Raw genomic sequence first — 6,427 nt, 5'->3', positions numbered from 1 at the left:
TCAGTCTTGATGAGCTTAGTGATGCCCTACTAAGTGAAAGAACATCTAAAATGGAGTTCCTAGATTAGTAACTGACTCTGGAAGAGATAACATAGTGATTAAAATCACTGTTACTGATAGCAGAATATGAAAAAAACAAGAAGGTCAAGCTTTCAAGCTTGTGGCTATGGCTACCATGAAACCCACAGTTAGGGTTTGACTCTATGGGAGAAACAGAAGAAGAGTTTGAGGAAACCCTCTTGGGTGGAGATAGCCCACTTGGGGGGCTATCAAAGCCCCATGGTCTTTGCCATCATTGTGCCTGCTACAGGCTGCACCGCCATATGAACTGCCAGATTGTTTAGAACTGTGCCATTATGAGAAAACCCGCAATGTCGTGCTCCTAGCTGCCCAATGTCAAGCTTTGACATGCCATGCAAACGCGCCCTAAGGTGGAGAGAAGGTTTCTAGAAGATAGTAGGAGGTGAAATGCCCTCCTATGCATGCAACAAGTCCGCAAAGGTCAGGGTGTCCAGAACAAGCTATGGAGGTGAATAAGATAGGATGAAAAAATGGAGTTCTTCTTGTGCACTTAACTGAGATAGAGCTTTGGAAAGTTGAGTAGATCAAAGATGGCTCTGATACCATGTGAAAATATTAGAGAGGCAAGCATTGGAATGTGTGCACAAGAGGGAGAAGAGAGCTCAAAGTACAAGAACAAAATCTTGTTTACTAAGTTGCTTACAAGTACAACTTGGGTACACTCTCTCACACCTTGATAGTGACCCATAGCTGTTTATATAGCCTCTGCCTAGCTAGGGTTAGGGTTTTCCCTGTCCTTCAGGCTATTCACATTCTATGTATCTTCCGTAGGGTCAAAAGGATGAAATTCGCAATAAGCTTCCAATATAATAAAGAAGTGTGTTTTATTCAAGGATTGTTTGAATTATATGTGTGTTCATGAGATAAATTACGTGAAGGAACATGTGATTTAATCGGACTAAGTAAGGAAGCTGGTTGTAGATGGTCCAATAAATGTGCTGTAGGTAATTAAAAAACTAAAAATGATTTCGTCATTAAAGGAAAGCGGATGGGCGTAACCCCCGATGGGTTCGTCCAATGGTAGGGTGGCCTCGGTTAGCTTAGAGCTTTTCTAAATTGCAAATAGAAATAAGAAAACGATAAATTGACCAACTAGTCATTAGGTAGAATGACTTGCATTGTTTTAAGGGGCCGAAATGGGATTTTGTGATGTACCGCACTCCTCTTCGTCTCCCATTCTCTTTGAACCAAGTGCAATGGCAAGTTTGCTTCAGATCGAGTAATCCTTTAGAAGTGGAAACTCAAAATTACTGACACTAGCTAGTTGTTAGGAGACCCTCTGATTTTAGGAACCTAAAAATTTAGGTCGATCCTAGTGGGTTTGGCTAGAACTCTCCCATTGCAAAGTAGACTTAGTAGGGCCTAAGTGACAAATCCCATAACATTCCAAGGGAGCGTAGGATGACATCATTTTTGAAAAACCTACTGATGGACTACTAAAAGGTGTGCCATGGATTGAGACTAGTGGACATCTCACAACTTTTAAACATGTTGTCAAGCTCATTTGTGGGCTGAAGCTTTAGATAATACTCCCACACATTTTGTATGGCATGATATAAACATTTCACCATATAATATATCTATCTTTCTCATTTGAAAAAAATTGAGACGATCTAGGGGTAACATTTTGGGAATATGAATCAAGGCCTACAGCGGATCCCTCTTTAACGGTGATGAGGTTCTAGAGGTGGCGTGCTAGCTGTCGGATGAGGCCCCGATCCAAGGGCTGACAGAGGTGGGCGACGCCAGCGATACTAGCGGAGGTGCTGCATTTCGCAAGCAAGGTGCCGGGGGCAAGGCAGTTTGCCATGACAGAGCTGTAACCACCCGGGATGGCCACTTGAGTGCCCCCAACCAACACACGACCTTCACCAACCTAGGTTTTAAAGAAGAAAAAGAGACCATGCATTTTTAATTTACCAGAGTAAGAAGTAGTAAGATATTATGATACGGAACTCCAAGGTTTTACTATGCCCTACTAACTATAACGTTGCATTCATGGTCCCATGGGTTTGCACATGGAAACATGCACAAGCAACATGGTTCGCGGGCATTCAGCATTGCGTCACATCTTGAGCATGTAGCAAAAGCCAACTTGCAAGACATGTCGAGTCGACATGTCATTGTGTCACAGCATGACCGCATCACATCGCATCGCGTTATAGGCCTTTATGCCCTTGATATCCCTCTCGTGTCATGGCTCGCTCATAGCACGTGTAACATGTTTGTCTAACTCGCACATGGGTAATTGACGCTTGGAGTCACCGAATCACACAACGGATGAGTTTCGGGCTCACAAGGATCCACAATCAATCATCTTGGAACAGACGCCACGGGGGCAACACAGTTCATAACCCACCTCTCCTCATACAAAGTCATTTTGACTTGAGTTTGGAGTAGGGGGTCTGGGTACCTCACTCAAAATGAGAACCCTATATGACGGGAGGTAAGAACGATGGTTGCTCCATGAGGCACGACCTACATGGAGGAGGGGGGAGACATGGGGTTGCCCAAGCCTCACACTCCCCTCCCTCATACCTACCCCCCGTCGATTGAATTCGAGTCCAAATCAATTGAGTTGGTTCCCTACAAAAAAGACCAAGGTTAATCACCCAGAAGAGTAGTATGAGGATTCATCATCCATTTTGAATTCTTATGGCATAGAATACTCTAGAGCCAAGGCAGTGGTTTCTTTGGGTCATTTGTAATATATCTCAACATCCTCACAAGATTCCCCATCCACCTAGCACGAGGAAGAGCTCGCCTTAGTTGGCCAAATCTCAACCCACTGAACGTAGGCCACCTTGATCGGAAGACCAAAGAAGGGTCACTTGCATTGATTTGCTTCTCTTCTCATTCAGATAGCTGAGGCATTGCCACTTGCTCTAGCTTCCGCATCAAAGACACAACTGCCACTTGCATCCTTGAGTTTTTTTCTGAACTTGAATCAAAGTTATCTCCCCCCCATCATTTTCTAGGCAAGTATACTTGGTGTTGCTTCAACCAGGGCCTAAGCTATGTCCCATCATATGCCTGATGCCGTACCCAAGAAGGATTGCTTTTCCTCCAACAACCTGGGGCAAACCACCTACTCATCGGATGTGCAGATAGCTCCAAGCCTCTTGTGGCAAGACTAGCCATCCCACTGTAGAGGCTCCATGGGAAGGAGAGATCAATGCCATTGCCTCATGGATGGATCCAAGCAAGGACTTCTGTAGTAGCCTCTTGCAGTAGACCACACGTGTTCCCCACCACAATGCAATACTCTTTGGTTGGTTGTTGCAGTCGTCCTATCCCCTGCTTGTACTCCACGGTTGAGATCAAGTGCCCTTACCTCACGAAGGGCTTCATTGTAGGAAATGCATCCACTCATACGGGGTTTGATTCTCCCGCACAAGCGTCTTCACCCCTGTTTTTCAGAAGGAGACAAGTTTGAAAAATACTTCCTAGAGATCAGTAACACATTCCATCCTCATCCCCTGCATACCGCAAGTCCTTCAGCTTCACATTGGATCCCATACCCCACTATGTCGCATCCAAACCTGCGCATGATGCGCCCTCCTAGCTTCCGCCTTGGGTCCCAGGCACCTTGGCTTCCATGTAGTTGGGTGAAGTCTTGGGCCCGGTTTCTTTAAGCTTGCCCTAGGTACATGAGCATTAGTTCTTTTGGGCCTTCTCATAGGCCTTCATCATCCCACATCTACATCCCTTCTTTCATTTATCCTCACAGCTCCACGAGTCTTCCCACATGCCTCCTTGTGCCCCGCCATCTCACTAGACCCTAGGATCCAGATTTTTCACTTATTTAAACCACTCGCCGGTTCACGAGCTTCCAGCTTCTTTATCCTCGTGCCAGTGCCTATGAGTCTTGGTCCCCTCTCCCTGTCGGCTCACATGGCCCATCTTTATACTCCCCGCTTTTTGGGAGTATCCACCCTTCTTTCCCCCATCCAGTCCAGCTTCTTTATACTCACCTTAGGTCAACGAGCCCTCTGTCTCCATCCGCTCGGTCCCTCCCCTCTCTCGGCTTCATCGCGGTTAGTATGGTGGGTGCCCCGGCTTCTTTATACTTGCCCCAGGTCCATGAGTCAACAAGCCATCCGCTCAGTCCCTCGCCCTTTCTCAGCTTCACCGCGATCGGCATGGCATCCAGCCCGGCTTATTTATACTTGCCCGAGGTCCACGAGTCTTCAAACCATCTGCCCGGTCCATCGCTCTCTCTCAGCTTCACCTAGGTCGGCATGGCCTTCACTCCTCACCCAACCCGACTTGTTCATACTCGCCCCAGGTCCACGAGTCTACACACAATTCTTTATACTCTCGAGGTTAGGAGTCTTCACACTTGCTTCGGCTGTCATTGGCCTTTGCATAAGCTAGCCATTCCTTTAGGCTTGTGGCTCATGAGCATCGTGCACCACACATCTCACTTTCTCCACACATCTCCCATGCGGCATCCAACCATTCCTTTATACTCTCGGGTCAAGGAGTCTTGCATCTTTCTCATCAGCATGGCCGTTCTTTTATACTCACAGCATCACGACTCTTCTCCACCTCATCTCTCGCCTCCTCATCTCCTTCTCCTTCTACTTCTCCATCTTCCCTTTCATCAACTTCATCTTCTTAAAAACTGTGTGGCCGAAGCCCGCATCCATTGTGTCTTGCTCTATCTTCCTCCTTCTTCATCATCTTGTTGCTATTCATCTTCTTCATCTTCATAAAAGTTGTGGGGCCAAAGCCCGCCTCCATGTTTCATGCTCATTCCACTCCTTCTTGCCTCCACTTTCTTCCTCTCCATCATCTTTTTCTTCTCCCCAACTCAAAGGGCCTTCTTGCCCAAATATATCTCTTTGGGTTTCTTTATACTCCCTGAGTTAGGAGTTATAAGACCATAGCCCCTCAGCTTCCCTTTGTGTGATTCCAGCACTGTAGGTTCATTCAATCAATCACAAGTAGTCCCATAACAAGCAGGCGTTTTCATTTAGCTCCAACTGATCAAACCTATGGTCTTTTATCCAATTCTCGGTTTCGCCTGTTGGCTCACTCTTTAGCTCATTACATGATCTCCAATCCGCATCCTCTAACAAGTGGTCTCACCATAAGCCTATGTTCTTTATCCTCCTATTAGGTCCGATAGTCTTTGGTATCGACACAAGGGTTTCCATTCAACAAACTAGAAATTTGCCTACACATGCTCATCCGCTCCATCAGATACACCTCGTTATCTCTACCTTGCCCATGTTTTTTAATACTTCTGCCAGGTCCGGGATTCTTCAAAGATTTCATCTCTACATATCCTCTTGACCTACTTTCTTTATACTCACGCCAGGCCCACAAGTCCTCTCTCGAGACACTAAGCGCGCATGCTCCATCTTCAACTCGCACAGAATTGAGTCAATAGACCGCCCTTGCACCGTTAAGATAGGGCACATCAAGTTTCTCTTTTGTGCATAAGCTTGTCAACCCTATTTTGGCTCCACCAACATGATATGGTCTCATCACATGGCCCTCATAGCCCCAAGAGATCCATTTTTAGCACAGATGAGCATTTCACTTCACTGCCCATGGATAGGCATAGATTCATGTTCAATTATTTAGCTACAATAGGCTCTATGTGTTGGATGGTGTTATATGTTTGAACGACGTATCTTGGGGCTAATCGCCAAGGTGCAGGAGAGTTGTAGTGGGCCCATGGAGTTAGTGGAGGGGTGCTCCCTATGGATGTAATATGAGGTGCTAGGTACCATTATGTTTGGGTACTCCATGTGAGGAGTTGGGAAAGGATTAGTTGGACTATAAACAGTACGAACATGTATTTAAGTTAGATTAGAGAGTGTATACTTCATATGCTCTTGGTTGCGAGGCCATGGGGTGTTTTGGTTGAGCATAGAGGCCTGGCTAGAGCCTTAGAGCTAGTGTCGGGCCTAGTTTTGGTCTCAACATGTGGTATGTTTGCCGGAAGCCACTAATAAGTGGCAATTTCTAAATCTTGGTTGATAGGGACTAGTTGTTTGATATATGCCAAAAGACAGTGAAATAGATCCGAAAGACGACTAAGCCAAGATCCAGAAGCAAGAAAGAGGTGAAAGGGCTAGACGGTGGGTTGAAATCATTTAGGAGCTATTCTCCTCAACAAAGTAGCCCGATATTCCTACAAGGGAGGTGTCTTAATGACCCTAGATTTATGAGTAGCTCTTTAAGAGGATGAGGAAGCTCTAGTACTTCCCCTCTCCTAGTATGTTAGCCCAATTTGAGTGGGGTAGTATTTCCACTTGTTTAGGGACCCTTAGAAAATCCGGTTGTTATCATGGTGCAACCTATTGCAATCCTTGTAGGGATGCCAAATCTG

This window comes from Lygodium microphyllum, chromosome 18 (genome assembly GCF_053477565.2).
Source record: "Lygodium microphyllum isolate KBCC chromosome 18, Lygodium_microphyllum_v1.1.10, whole genome shotgun sequence".
Lineage (NCBI taxonomy): Eukaryota > Viridiplantae > Streptophyta > Polypodiopsida > Schizaeales > Lygodiaceae > Lygodium > Lygodium microphyllum.
This window is presented reverse-complemented; position numbering follows the sequence as displayed.